The following is a 13,374-nucleotide window of genomic DNA, read 5'->3' on the forward strand; positions in this document are numbered from 1 at the left end:
AGATTTGTCCTTTTTGCTATGTTCATAAAAGAATTGATTAGGTCTCTGGTTTATTTTTGCAAGCAAAGGCACGTTGGTCACAAGAATGGGTCAAGTATAAACCTGTACATACATTCCTTTACACAATTTTTTTTTGTGAATAGCTGACTGCTCAACATTAACATACATGTCTAAGTAATAATTAGCAGCATTACCCATAAAAATGCTCCTAATACTGAAATAAAGCAACTGTGTTGCTTCTTAGGAATGGGTGGCTATAAAAAGCCCCTAAAAATAGTTTCATTAATAATGTTTTTTAAAAATTAAAGTATTAATACATATGTGCAACATAAATTTTAGGATTATCTTCTATAAGAGTAACAATATTTTTCAGTACCGTACTGATTTTAATTTGTAGGTCCTGGTTCTTCATTCCTTATTTGGCAGACGGCCACAGAAGTCATATCAGCAATCACCAGTGTTAATGGGACTGCTTGCTGCTGCAAGTAATAAAGAATGTAGGAGCAGACGTAATGATACTAACCATTGCCACATTATGCAGTTATTAAAAGGCATATTGTACACTTTTCCCAGATGAGAGAAGATGATAATTTCATTATCCCAGCAGATGAGAAAGAGATTTGTTGTTTTGCAATCATATTGTCGTATTGATTTTTTTTTCCTAGAAGATGATCACAAAACAGTTTGAGATATGTGATCTTGGTCTATAAAACTAATACCCTGTCATCTAGAAGATAAGAAGCAGATATTAGATAAACTTAGTACAGATAACAGGAGTTCTTTTTGGGAGTGGATATGCTGTGCAGAGGCCCATGTCCTAAGATGTAATTCTTTAGTTGCAATATGATGCATTTCCATGTAACATAATAAAGAAGTGCTCACCTAAAAACTAAAAGCAGAAGATTATTGAGCAATTTACACTTAAAAATTCTCCTCTTATGCAGAGAGGAATAAGGGAATATGAGATTATAATTATCAAGATGTAATAAACCTGCTTTTTCTTAAGTACTCTGGTAAAGTAAGAGCCTTTTAATTAGGGTTAGCTTTTCTTTAAAAATGTTTTGGAAATGAAAACTTTAAATTTTTGCAGGAAAATTGCAAGGGGATTACAAGATCATGGATGGAGCCAAAGGAACTTTTGTCAATGGTGATGACATACAGACTTCAAGTGACTTCTGACAGCATTTAATTGTTGCATAATTTTTAATTGTTAAGAAAAAAAGCCATTCAAGTGAGTATATTCAGAGAGCAAGATCCCTGTAGTAGCAATCCCCCTATGTCTGATCTAAGCCAGAAACTGAAAGAAAGAAAAAAATTGAAAAAAATAATTGAATTTGCTGAAGTTTGCAAACAATGTGTTTTATTTGACAATAAACTTGCTTGTTGGCAATGTCTGTAGTAATAGCCCAAGAGGACTGGAACAGTGTTTGTTGGTAGGGAATTGGTAGGGAATGCACTGCTCCAATGGTATATTCTAAAAAACCTTCAGACCATGACTGAATATTAAAGGCCAATAATGAGCTCGGAGTTTTTACAGTTCTTTACTTTTGGTTCTAAATGCTTTAATCTATAATATGTCTTAATCTTTTCCAATACCAAGGAATTACTATTGTATATGCCCAGCCTGAAATGTGTTACACACTTTTTGATAGTATCTATTTCCTCATGATGTGGGTTACTTGTGATTTTCTTGTCGTTGCTTAGTTACAGTATTTTGATTGGAAAGGAACCTACACCAAAAAAAGATCTATTTATCATTTGTTTGCATTTGTGACTCTAATTTGCAGCCACGAACAATGCTATACTTGATTTTTATGCATATATTTAAATAGTCTCTCACCACAATATTTTTACATAGGTAAACCTGAAAATACAGTTTGTGATTTTATAAAAAATAAGAGTATTTTAAATTCAACTATACTGTTATGACCTAAAATCATATGGTTTGTATAACAAAGAAACCTATAGTATTTGTAAAAGTATTCATGATAATTTTTAGCCACTGGTTATAGAGTTGTTTATCACTAAGTTTGCTTACTTGTGGCAATGGAAACTGTCCCCATACTCAGTAGAAGCTATTTCACTTGAGCATAACTGGTTTACAGGGTTTGTATAAGAAAGAATTCAGTATTTCTGGTATCCTCCTCCTTATTATCCTTTCTTCAAACTAGAAAAGCAGGATGTATGGATACAGTGGTATCTCCATTACAATATGACATCTGTTGGTCTCCCCTTGTTGACCACTGCCATCATTGCATCTTTTCTTTTTCTTTTTTTCAGTCACTCATAAAGCTTGAACTTTAGCAGCATGTAATCAGAGTTAAGATTCTGCTGTCAGTGTTAAAGCAAGTGGTTTTAGTCTTTGAGCAGAAAAAAATGTTCATGGTATCGGGTAGTGTTTGGTAGTACTACAACTGAATTTTTTGTTCTGTCCCCTTCTTTTCTTCTCAGACCAACTAATCCTGTCAGTGTCAGTGTAGGCAGTGGAGTATTAACAACCTGGCTAAAAGCATCGGATACAGTTTAGCAGTTCTGTTACTCAGTTGCTTTTCTATATTTATTTAATCTTTGATATTGGCAGTTACAATGATACAGTAGAATGCATAAGAAATTAGTATACATTCCATATTTAACTAGTTAATTTGCATTAGCTTCTACTTCCACATCATTTGGAATGAATAGCCCTGCAACAAGAAAAGCAAATTGATTTACTGATACAGAGTGGAGGGTCTATAAAGATGTGTGATCTTTGAATAAAAGAAGCAAAAGAGGCTTTTTAATGTATATTGCACTCTTAATGATCTTTCCTCTGATCCACTGAACTTTCACGCTAATTCCCAGCAGAGGGAGTAACTAAAATGAAGATGAATGAATCATCCATAGCTTTGTGGTATTAACATGCACAGTTATCTGAAGACGTGGAAAGATATTTCACTTAGTTTTACATTTTTGGACACTTTCCAAACAGAAGAAAAAGAGCTTCATAAGATGGATAAAATTTTCATGTGACTTCACTTGGATTGAATATATCAAAACACAACCTTATTTCATGACAAGGATCAGATTTTTTATTAATAAACTTTGAAAAAAACAAAGTTTATTTATAATTAAAACATTATGTATGAAGGCATGGATGTTGCCTTCCAATAGATTTTTTTTACCCGACTGTCTAATACACTGTAATTCAATTTTTCTCTAGGCTGTCCCACAAATGCTTTTTATTAAAATCCATGAAGCAGTTTAATAATTTATTTCAACAGATGCAAAACTGAACTTAGTTTTAAGTTTCCTATCTTGTGCTTCTTGTATTTTTGGTGCTTTTATTTCCTGAGGTGGGAGAAGAACAAACATTTTTTATCTTGAATACAGCCTACACCCAGGCAATTATATAGAGTACACAAAGCAGAAAACGTCTTTGTTGTCAGAGCTGCAGTGCAACCGAGCAAGTGAACAATGTACTTCTCAGATTTGCTTTACATGAGGGTATGTCTTTCCTGCACACAGAAGTATTTCATAAAATCACTTCTGCCAGTATAGCATGAATATTTTTAAAACAATGCTACTTGGCAGAAATAAAACCTATAATTGAATTTCTTTTTTGACCCTCAGTGACTGCTCTGGAAGTAGTGTTGAAATGATTTTTCATTTTAAGACTGAGTCAGTGTGCACCAGCTTTCCATTTCCATTTCTTCCTCCCTTATCAGTGCCCTAAGAAACTAGCAACCTGCACAGCATTTTTCACTCTAATGCTTTTACCTTGGACCACAAGGCAGGGTAGTGTTCATTCATTTATCAGGCAACACCTGTATTTTCTATCCAGAACTGCTGTCCTCAGACTCACTGACTTTACACGGGAGAGACGAAAGACTCTTTAAGAAAAAGAAAGGGGGAAAAAAAAAAAAAGATCATGTTGAAACCAGAACTCACAAGTTTGAGATAAATTTATTGGAATAGGTAAGATGCAGAAGCGGGGAACTACCCGATGTTATTTTGGTCAATTCTTCCACTCAGTTCGTCCACTCTTCCTTTCTCACCTCTTGCATAGAAGCTAAGCTTGAAACACCCCATTAAAGATCCCAGGACTCTCCTGTTCGCAGAAACTTCGGCCAAGCCTTTCACCCTGATAGCACCGCAAGGGTCCTGACTGCAGCCACCTGCTCCAATCACCCCGCCACCCCCGGCCCTCGCTGGAGAAAATGAACGGGACAGGGCTCATCGCTACCTTGAGCCACTGGGGTAGGCGAAGGGGACAGAAGAGCCGAGGCGGAAGGCTGTAGCGGTGAAATCGCCCTCTCACAGCGCCCGGCCGCTCCCTCTCCTCACCCCCGCGCGGCTCCGTGCCCCGGCCGCGGTCAATGTCTCGCTGAGGTGGAAAACACCTGAGCGCCGCACCCGGCCCGCCCCGGGCAGCGCCGCGGGCTCGCCTCGCCTCGCCTTTGGCCCCGCGGCCGCGGGCGGGTCCTGCCCCGCAGGTGGCGGCGGCCCGGGGAGGAGCGGGCGGGCCCGCGGGCGAGTGGCGGCAGTCCGGGCTCGGATGGGTCCGCGCCCTCCGGCCCCGCCGCTTCCCGCCGTCCCGCCGCCGAGGGCTGCGCCCCCCGCACGGGCTGCAGGTGAGTGAGCGAGCGAGCGAGTGAGTGAGCGGGGGCAGCGGCTCCTCGGGCGCCCCGTCGGGCGGGCCGGGGGCGGGCAGGGCTGCGCTCCCTTCCCCGCGTCCCCTCCGGAGCTGTTTGTCCGTGGGCGCAGCGGCGGGAGGCGCTTAGCCTGGAGCGAAACAGGGGGTTAATTTAGAGCCACATGCACCCAGGGGGACGGCGGTTTCCAGGTACACGAGCGGCGTTTCCCGGCTGCTCGAGGTGTGAGCTGGGCTGAGGGGAACAGGCTTGTGCTCCCCCCGGGCCCGCTCCCTGCCGGAAGGCCGAGCGCAGCAGGCAGTGTTCTCTTGCCCTGAAAGGCTCTGGCTTTTCCTTTGCCATTCCTCAAATATCTCTCAAAATGCTGGCTGATCCTCTACCCTGAAATTAGCCATAAATGGTGTGACTTTCCCCTCTCTTTAATATATTTTTGGACAAGAGATCTGAAATACCATAAATGCATTTTTTAAATTATTATTCTAGCTTCTGTTGACAAACTTACTGTCCATAGTATACTTAGTGTCTTGAAATTTAGTTGACACTGATGGATTTTTTGTTACTGTATAGGAATCTCTTCACTTCAGAACCTTTTAAGAGCACAATGAAATTTTAGTTTTGAAAACATCACTTTGCCAGTTTTGCCATACAATTAGCTGAAAATATATAAAGAGAAGTTTATAGGAACACCCCAACAATATAAACACTAAGTGTTTGCGCATTTTCATGCTAGTTAAAAACCTAATTTATTTTTCTATAGCTATTTTAATTGTATTTAAATTGTAAAAAGTAATAAAAGTAATTTATTACTTTATTAAAGTATTTATTTACTGTATTAAAGAATAAAGTAATATAAAGTGTCTTAGGCTTTATATGTGTATAAATACCAAAGCAATGTAAGTATCAGCTAGAAGCATGCAGTGGACTGTACATTCCATCCTTTCTCTGGAAGTAAATTGTTATTCCAGGTAGACACAAGATCTTCCAGAAGCTTTTCCTGTTCTCTTATTTTGCCATTATAAATCTTAGGTACCATAACTATCTCCCATAAATCTTTCTTTGGTTGGACATTATGTTCTCTCTTCAGTACTGTACCTTCTCCTGTATTTGTCATCATTAAGAAGTTAATTTGCTTTATCACTCACAGATCATTAGCTTCCAAAAATAGCAACCATGCATCAAAGCCTGTTTGATGCTGATATAAGGCTGTGCATCATTTTTGCATCAGAGTAATTTTTCAGTCTTTGCATCACCATGCCAATAAACACTGAGGCAACAGTCCTTTTCCATGCAACATGATAGGGATTGGTTTTATGTAAATTTTAAGTGGAACTGAGCTCTCATCAGCAGTTTCTACAGGGCAAAGATTAGATTACAGAAGAAAAAAAAATGTAACTTTATTACTGGCACTTGCCTTGTAGCTCTTTAATCATTGAAAGAAGGCGGTTTCGGGGTAGGAGTTGGCTTATCATTAAAGGAAAGGGAGCAGGTGCATTTAGGCTTATCCAGTGATGAGGTAGGAACTGTCTGTGGTTGTTTATAGTGATGGGTAATTAGTTTGTCTATGTACAGACGTCAGAGTTTATAGAAAGTAGAAGGTCATGTTTCTCTGCTTTCACAGAGACCTTGTGAACTTAAATTCTGCTGTGTTTTTAATTAAAAATGTTTTCTTTAGCGTGTGCTTCTGGGTGTATAGGGTCTAATTCTCTTGGAAAAAAACCAGCTAACCTGGCAGTGTTGCAGTGGATGGGAATGTGAGTGTGCTGCCTGCCATTTTGAGCTCTACAGAGGAAAGGGTTCTGCTCACACTCAGCCTGTGGTGGTGCTGACAGCCTCTGCTGTCCTCTCTGTCGTGCAGGCCATTAACAGCTGTACAGTACTTGGCTGGTAGCCTCAGTACTTATAATCAAGACAAAAGAGTAGCAAAAAGGAGGAGGAAAACTCCTTAATAACAAGGACTGGCACTGAACTGTTACCAAGGAACTGAAAATAGGGTTGAATTATGGAAATGTCTCAGGCAAATATTTATTGCAGTAGCAAAGCTGCTTTTCAAATTCACCAGGACAAAAGTGAAATCATCAATGTCTAACAATACATAGATGAGTTCTCCTTGTTTTGTCATAAATGGTCACTGCCCCACAGCCCAGCTGTTCCACTCTTGATTTCAGATGTGTGTTTTCAGCACAACCAGTCTTTGACTGGAGAGTATAACCAATACACGTTGTGGATAGGGACCTGCAGAGCCCTCACTGTGTGGAAAATGAAGGTGACTCTGAAGTCTGTTGTTGCTAGTGTCACAGATCTCTTGTCCAGTGCCCTGCACAGCTGCAATGCATCAGTTCTCTTGTTCTCAGAAGTCTTGCTTCATAACAGCAAGCTCAGGCTTTGGCCATTAAATGTAGTATGTACCCAGCAATGCACAGTTCATTTATCTTTTTGTTACAGAAGCCTAGAAGTGCCTTTCTTCAGTTGTAGGCGCTGAAGAACTGAATATGGCTAGATTGTTGAAGTCCAGAATACTAAAGGACATCCACTTGAACATGGAAATCTTTGTTGGAAGGCAGTAGAATGAAGGCTGTACATGCCAGAATTATAAGACACTCTTAGAAAAAGCTGCTTCATTTCCCAGCTGTGCATATCCTGGAAGAGAGTTAACAATCACAAGAGAGATGGAAATTCAGCTATAAAATGTAATTTATCCAAGGTATTAAATATACAGTCTTCTCTTACTGCAAGATTTATGGTTCTGTATTATTAAAGAGAGAGTCTGTGCAAAAAGGTCAGGAAAGGAGACCATTTTCCTACCCATTTTATTGCAGTGAAACATCCATTCATGGACATTGTCACTTAAGGAAGATGGCTTTATCTGTACCAAAGCATTTCTGTGCATTGCTGCTCATTCTCAAGTCAGCAGAACTCTCTCAGAATTATTTGGGTTTGATAAGCTTGGGTCCTCTCAGTTTATGTTTTTGAACTGGCCAATACTTGCACAAATCCTCCCCAGTGCCTTCTCAGTGTGGTACTGCAGCCTCTCTCCTTCTGTCACTACACGTGAACAGGGTTAAGCTAAGACAAGCTTATTAAATCTGTGTCATCTCATAAAGTCATCTCATAAATCTCATAAAGATCAAAAAGAACTTCAATGCAGTATCAAATTTGACTAACTTTTTGGAAGTAGATGTGGGTAAAACAGTGCAATGTAAGAGGCAAGGAGGTGTCTGACTGCTCTGAAATACATTTAAAATGGAAAGTTTTGAAATTAAACATAAAAGTAAACAACACAATCAGTATGGGAATTCTGGAGTACTCAATTTTTTGGTGCCTATAAAGTGTGCACATAGTGAGTTGTAGAATTCTGAGTCTAAAATGCCAAGCATCTGTTTGATGAGTTATAACAGGATGAAACTAAAAGTCTTGGCAGCTCAAAGCCAAGCAACTGGATCTGTTGGCAGCTGGGAAAATACAGAGAGCAGTCTGGGACAGAGTGTAAATGTATTAGTAGATGTTTCTGTGAAAATGATCAGCAGTGATGCTTCTAGTGAAGCTCAGACTTAAATAATCAATGTCTTAATTTCAAGGGTACCATTTTACTGTGCTCATATCTCTTGCAAGTCCTATTACTCCTGATGCCTGTACTCTATATAGCCTCAAAGGGAGTCAACAGAATTCCTCTTGGCACTAGTAGCTTATCCAGTAGTTGCAGGAACGGAACAAAAAGTTGTCTTGGAACCCTTTAAACAGCAGATGGTGTACCAGCTTTCATGCAGCACTTTTGAAATTCACCTTGGGAGCAAATTTCACTGTAGACATTGGTGATGCCTTAAATTCTGACAGATTTTGAAATAATCAAGAGGAAGATTAAGTCAGTGACTCAGTGAAATATGCATCTAAACAGGTATAAGAGATGAAGTGGAACTTTTTAGCAGTTTATCACCATTGGCTCTTCATGACCTTGAATGAGTCTAGTGAAGTGTAATTACAAGAGTATTTACTTAGGGCAAGTGTTTTTTTTAGCCAGCCTGTTGATGTTCAAAGAGAATGAGATAAAACAGGACACTAATTTCTTTGGTGTTTCTTCCAGCGCACTTTGTTTCTCAGAATTCTCAGGCCTGTGGTTCTCCATGCTCCCAGCTGCTTCAGAGCAGACTTCATCAGTCAGCTCCAGGAGTATGGAAAACCTACACATGTATAAGCTGGCACATACATTCAGTGGTGTCCTCTGCCAGCTGGTTCTCTGCTGAAGTTTGTTGCTAAATTAAGACAGAAGTAGCTTTGAAAAGAGTACTTCAAGGAAAATTTCTTGACAGCACTTGACAGCACAACTTTTTCTTTTATGGAAACACTAAATGATTTTAGGGCTAATGTCTGAGTTTACAGGTGAGATATTCCTGAGAGTACACAGTTACAAGAAGTGCTTCAGCTCACACTGCTAAGATACTGTCCCCATAAACAGTTTGTTCTATGGATAAAAATACACAATAGCTCTGCTTTTTATAAGAGAAAAGGAGTTTATTTTAAAAAAAATCAATTTATTTTTAATGAAATTGTTTAATATTGCATCCCTGAAAAGCTCAAAACTCAGTGTTTTGGTTTGTTTGGTTTGGTTTTTGTTTGCAGCACATAAAATTCTGGGCAAGGGGAACAGGTTGCATTTTTAATTTTTACTCCTTTGTATCTTAAAGTGGTGAGTGAGATGGGAAGATTATACAATTCTCATTCTCCATGTCATTCTTCTTTTATCACTTCAGCTTTGGCAACTCTGCTATTTAAGGGAAGTAGAATATAACAAAGGAACTGCTTCATCTTCTCACTTATTGTCTACTACAATGCAATCAGCTGCCTGTATTTTAGAATTATGGGGTTTGTTTGATTCTACACTTGAGTAGATTTTTTTTCCTTCCTATAATGGAAAATATTCTAGAACTGAACAAAGAAGCTATAAATACAATATAATATGGAACTTAAAGGACTCAGGGCACTGTATGCCATCAAAATTAGTAGCTCTTTTAATTCTACAGTTGTGACATTCTTTCCTTAACACAGGAATCAGTATTACTAAGGTTTTTTCAAGGTGTTGGGGAGCTGGGCAGATGCAGGAGTTGCACTGTATCAGCTGATTGTGAAAGCACGCAAGAGTTTCCATAGGTACTTGGACAAATTGGAGGTTAAGGAGGGACACACACATGATCTGTTTATCTGTTCTTCTAACTAATTCCATTCTTAGAAGAAGAACAAATTGCTAATTTCTGCAGCTACAGATCTTTTTAGTTGGTGTAATGTTCAATGCATTACCATTGAGCCAACCGTTTCATAGGTAGGAACACTGTGCAAAACATCCCTATGGCTTAGGTCTTGGCTGGTAAGACCACAGGATGGAGAGATTCCAGGTCCACATCCCTTTGTGTGTTGCTCTGCAGTGGAAGGCATGCATGTCTGGTCTATTTGAGGTCTGATTTTTACTTAATGGTAAGTTAGCTTCAGAAAACTACAGTACAGAAAAACATTGAGAGAAGAAGAGAATTAATATATCTGCTTAGTGGTCCTAATCAGAGTATAGAAGTAGAGCAAGAACGAAGTATATATGGGAGTATCTGGTGAGAGTTCTCCATTAGGCCTCACAGAAACTTCAGATCTGATTTTGATCCTGTCTTCTGCACTGTAGGCTGGTTGTGTAGTGTGTTCAGGCATGCTCTCTGGTGTTTGGAAGGAACCATTCATGCTGGTTTGGTAGATATTCACCTCAGAGTCATCCATTCTTCTCAGACCTGCTGAAAGCAGCCTCTTCATCAGAGAACATCAGAGTATCCAAAAGCAGGGAGATTACTTGGTGAGGCTGTAAATCACAGAGGAAAGATGACAAAAGCATGTCCTCTCCAAACATTTAGTTTGATGTTTTCCTTGTTGGGTGGGGTGATGTTGAAAGTTTTAGCAGAAGATAAACAATGCAATTTTTAGAAATTTAAATGCAAATCAAAATGTGCAGAGGTAGTGTGGTGTTCAGAAAGACTATAGGTGGCAGCATCATAATAAAATAGAGTTTATTTGATGTCATTAGTCAAGCAGAAATCAGCCCTTAGTTTCTTCTGCAGCGTGTCACAAACAAATATATAAGACTATGTGAAACAAAAAGGGCAGATGAGAAACCTGAAGTTAATCATCATTTAAGCAAACAGTTAAAATATATCAATCAGTCTCTTAATCTGTGTGATGTCAGTTTTTGTAAACATGAATGAACATGCAGACTTGCAGAGATCCTTCTCCATACCTTGCTTGGTGCATTCAAGCTTTCAGTGGTAGCTGAATTTTGCCACACTGGAACAAAATCCAAGCAAGAAAAAGCCATTCTCATTAGGACTGTTGTCTCAGGATTTTAAAAAGAGATATTTGAAAGAAGACAAGTGAGTGTATTTCAGTGAAGTGTCCTGAATTTTCCTAGGTGGCTAATGTGTTTGAGACATTGAAGGTGGATGAACTGAAGGTTGATTTTGTATGGAGAGGAGTACTTAATAGTTTATGAAAATGGAGCCCATTTCAGGTATTTTAGGTTTAGCTTCCAAACATGAATACTTCTAAATTAACTCTGAAAAAGAAAGCCATTGTTAAAATAAGGACAACATTTTTTACTTTTTTCCCTCTGACTTGCCATTAAGGTTTATAGGAACTGTCAATGAGGAGCATTTTCTCGTGTCAGTGTGTGCTATAATTTTCTCCTAGTATTGGTTTATAGAAGAAATGAGAAAATTTTTTCACTGCAGCCTAGGGAGAACTGTCAGACCCATTTGGCAGGACACAGATTCACTTTCTTTCTTGTCCTAATGCATTCCTCTTGAATCACTCAGTCCAAAATTATCAAAGTGAAGTCATAGACTGTATCTTGTCCATGGGTTTCTTGTTCCTCAGCAGCCTGCTTTATAAGATACTGTAGAGGTTACTGCTCTCAAATATTCAATTAAATATGTACTTCACTCAGAAGTTATTTGATACAAAATCGTGGGAGTGCAGGTATAGATTTTTTTTATTTAATCTTGTAGCCTAGCTCTTTTTCAAATCTTATTGTGAGATGAAAGTATGGTGCAGACTGTAAACTCAGTTTGTCTAATTGCTACTGAACCAACTGATGAAGAGTTCTGTGTTTCTTTATTGTTTGTTGTTTTTTTTTTTTTTTTTTTTAAGTGAGGTGCTAACTCATCTCAATGATACCTCAGTGCTTTAAACCAATTGTGCAGATTACAGAGTTCTGGGTAACTTGTATCAGTGAAAGGTTGCTGGGGGAAAAAAAAGTCAAATGTCACTATGAAAATTATTTACTCTTTCTAATGGCTTAAGGCTCCTTTTCTTTATTATGTCTACAAAACCTCTTAGACCAAATGCCAAACCAGTGTGAATTAAACTACTTAACTATTTCTGCCTGTCTTGTGTCTCACACTACCAGGAGGTGTTGGAATTTACCTGAGCAGTTTCCACAGGACTTCAGTTTGTTTGCTCACAGATAGACATGAAGCAAGATTGCAAAGCTGAAATATGCAGGTGTGATTTTTTTTACCCAGCAGAGGGAGGAAAACACTTGCCTGTAATATTACTCCTGTATTTCTTCCTTTCATAAGCTAGTGTAATGGATTAGAAACATTGTACTTTCATGTAAAGGGATAACAAAGGCATCACACTCAACATAGAGGCTTTTAACATCTTCAGGGATAAATCCCAGTCAACTGCAATAGGAAGGAGACACCTAACCTGAAAATCCCACTGTGCATCTTATTGGCTAAATGCTTCCTATTCACTGCAAGAAGTGATGGCTCCCATCTCTGTCTTTAGGTGTTTAATGGCTATGAAAACTTGACCCTCAATAATTATTTATCTTAAGAGTGGGTGCTCATAGGGAGTACTTCTGAACTTGTGAGCAGTGGGTATGCCATGTCTGTAGTATAGCTCTGTCTGGGTAGTAGCCTTATGTGTGTCATTTTCACTCTCTTTCCTTGTTCACATGCCTTGATTTCATGGAAAGGCAATTTGGTTCTGGGAGCAGCTGTCATGTACCTTGGACATGCCTCAGATCTGAACAGTTTGGGACAGGGAAGATGCATCTAAACTAAACAGCACAGGAAATGTTCCTGGATCAGGCTGTTATTGATCTTGGGTTGTTGGAACAGCCCTGGATACAATTGTAGTTGGATAGTTTTTAGCATGTGGAGTGGATGTGGTCAATCTCTTTTGAAGATCGTATCTAGTTTCAAGCATTGTCTTTGATGCCACAGAAGAGTCCTGAGAGTGTTTCACTTACAAGAGCAGATGCAGCCCGAGGGAGAGGCTCCTGGATATGGGCTAGGCTGCATCAACCACATCAAGCAAAGTGATTTTGTCCTTACCTGGCAGGTGTCAGTAGGTGAGCATTTAGATATGTTGAAGGGGAGGGGAAATTGCGTCTTCTGTTTTGATGATTTTTTTAAAGCACAGTTCTATTTTCTGTGCTAGTCTGTGGACTTTTTATAGCATGGTATGAGTGATTTGTGTTTGATCCCACAGCTAGAGAGAGCACTTCCAGTCTGTAGGGCAAAGGAGGTCATTTATGTGTTGCTGTGAAAGGCTGTGGGAGCAAATGACAATTTTTTCACAGTCACAACTTGTACTTCTCTTTACACTTCAGAGCTGGAGGTAAGGTCAGTGGGCAGCAGGGTGCTGACAAGAGTAGGAGTTCACTGGAACAAGTGAGTATTCACCCAGCTAACACTTATTTCTGTCACTTTTT

General features: G+C 39.2%; 2 protein-coding genes and 1 long non-coding RNA gene across 5 annotated transcripts in view; 1 reads left to right on the forward strand and 2 right to left on the reverse strand.

Annotated features, from left to right (window-relative positions):
• The window catches only part of MRPL30 (mitochondrial ribosomal protein L30), a 143,006-nt gene that overhangs the window by 32,797 nt on the left and 96,835 nt on the right, over positions 1–13,374 (reverse strand). The window lies entirely within an intron of this gene.
• On the reverse strand, positions 605–4,356 carry LOC310921799. The gene is made up of 3 exons (XR_014592210.1): positions 4,223–4,356; positions 3,757–3,869; positions 605–2,684 (listed from the first exon to the last, which is right to left on the reverse strand). It is a non-coding gene; the product is annotated as an uncharacterized lncRNA (long non-coding RNA).
• CRACDL (CRACD like) overlaps positions 4,575–13,374 on the forward strand; it is a 68,575-nt gene continuing 59,775 nt past the window's right edge. Inside the window, exon 1 of one of the 3 annotated variants that reach the window (XM_083855095.1) lies at positions 4,575–4,610. The gene's annotated coding sequence lies outside the window, so the exon portion shown is untranslated. The remainder of the gene's footprint in view (positions 4,611–13,374) is intronic. The other 2 variants (XM_083855092.1, XM_083855093.1) reach the window with 2 other exon arrangements.

This window comes from Zosterops lateralis (genome assembly GCF_965231275.1).
Source record: "Zosterops lateralis genome assembly, chromosome: 2".
Classification (NCBI taxonomy): Eukaryota; Metazoa; Chordata; class Aves; order Passeriformes; family Zosteropidae; genus Zosterops; species Zosterops lateralis.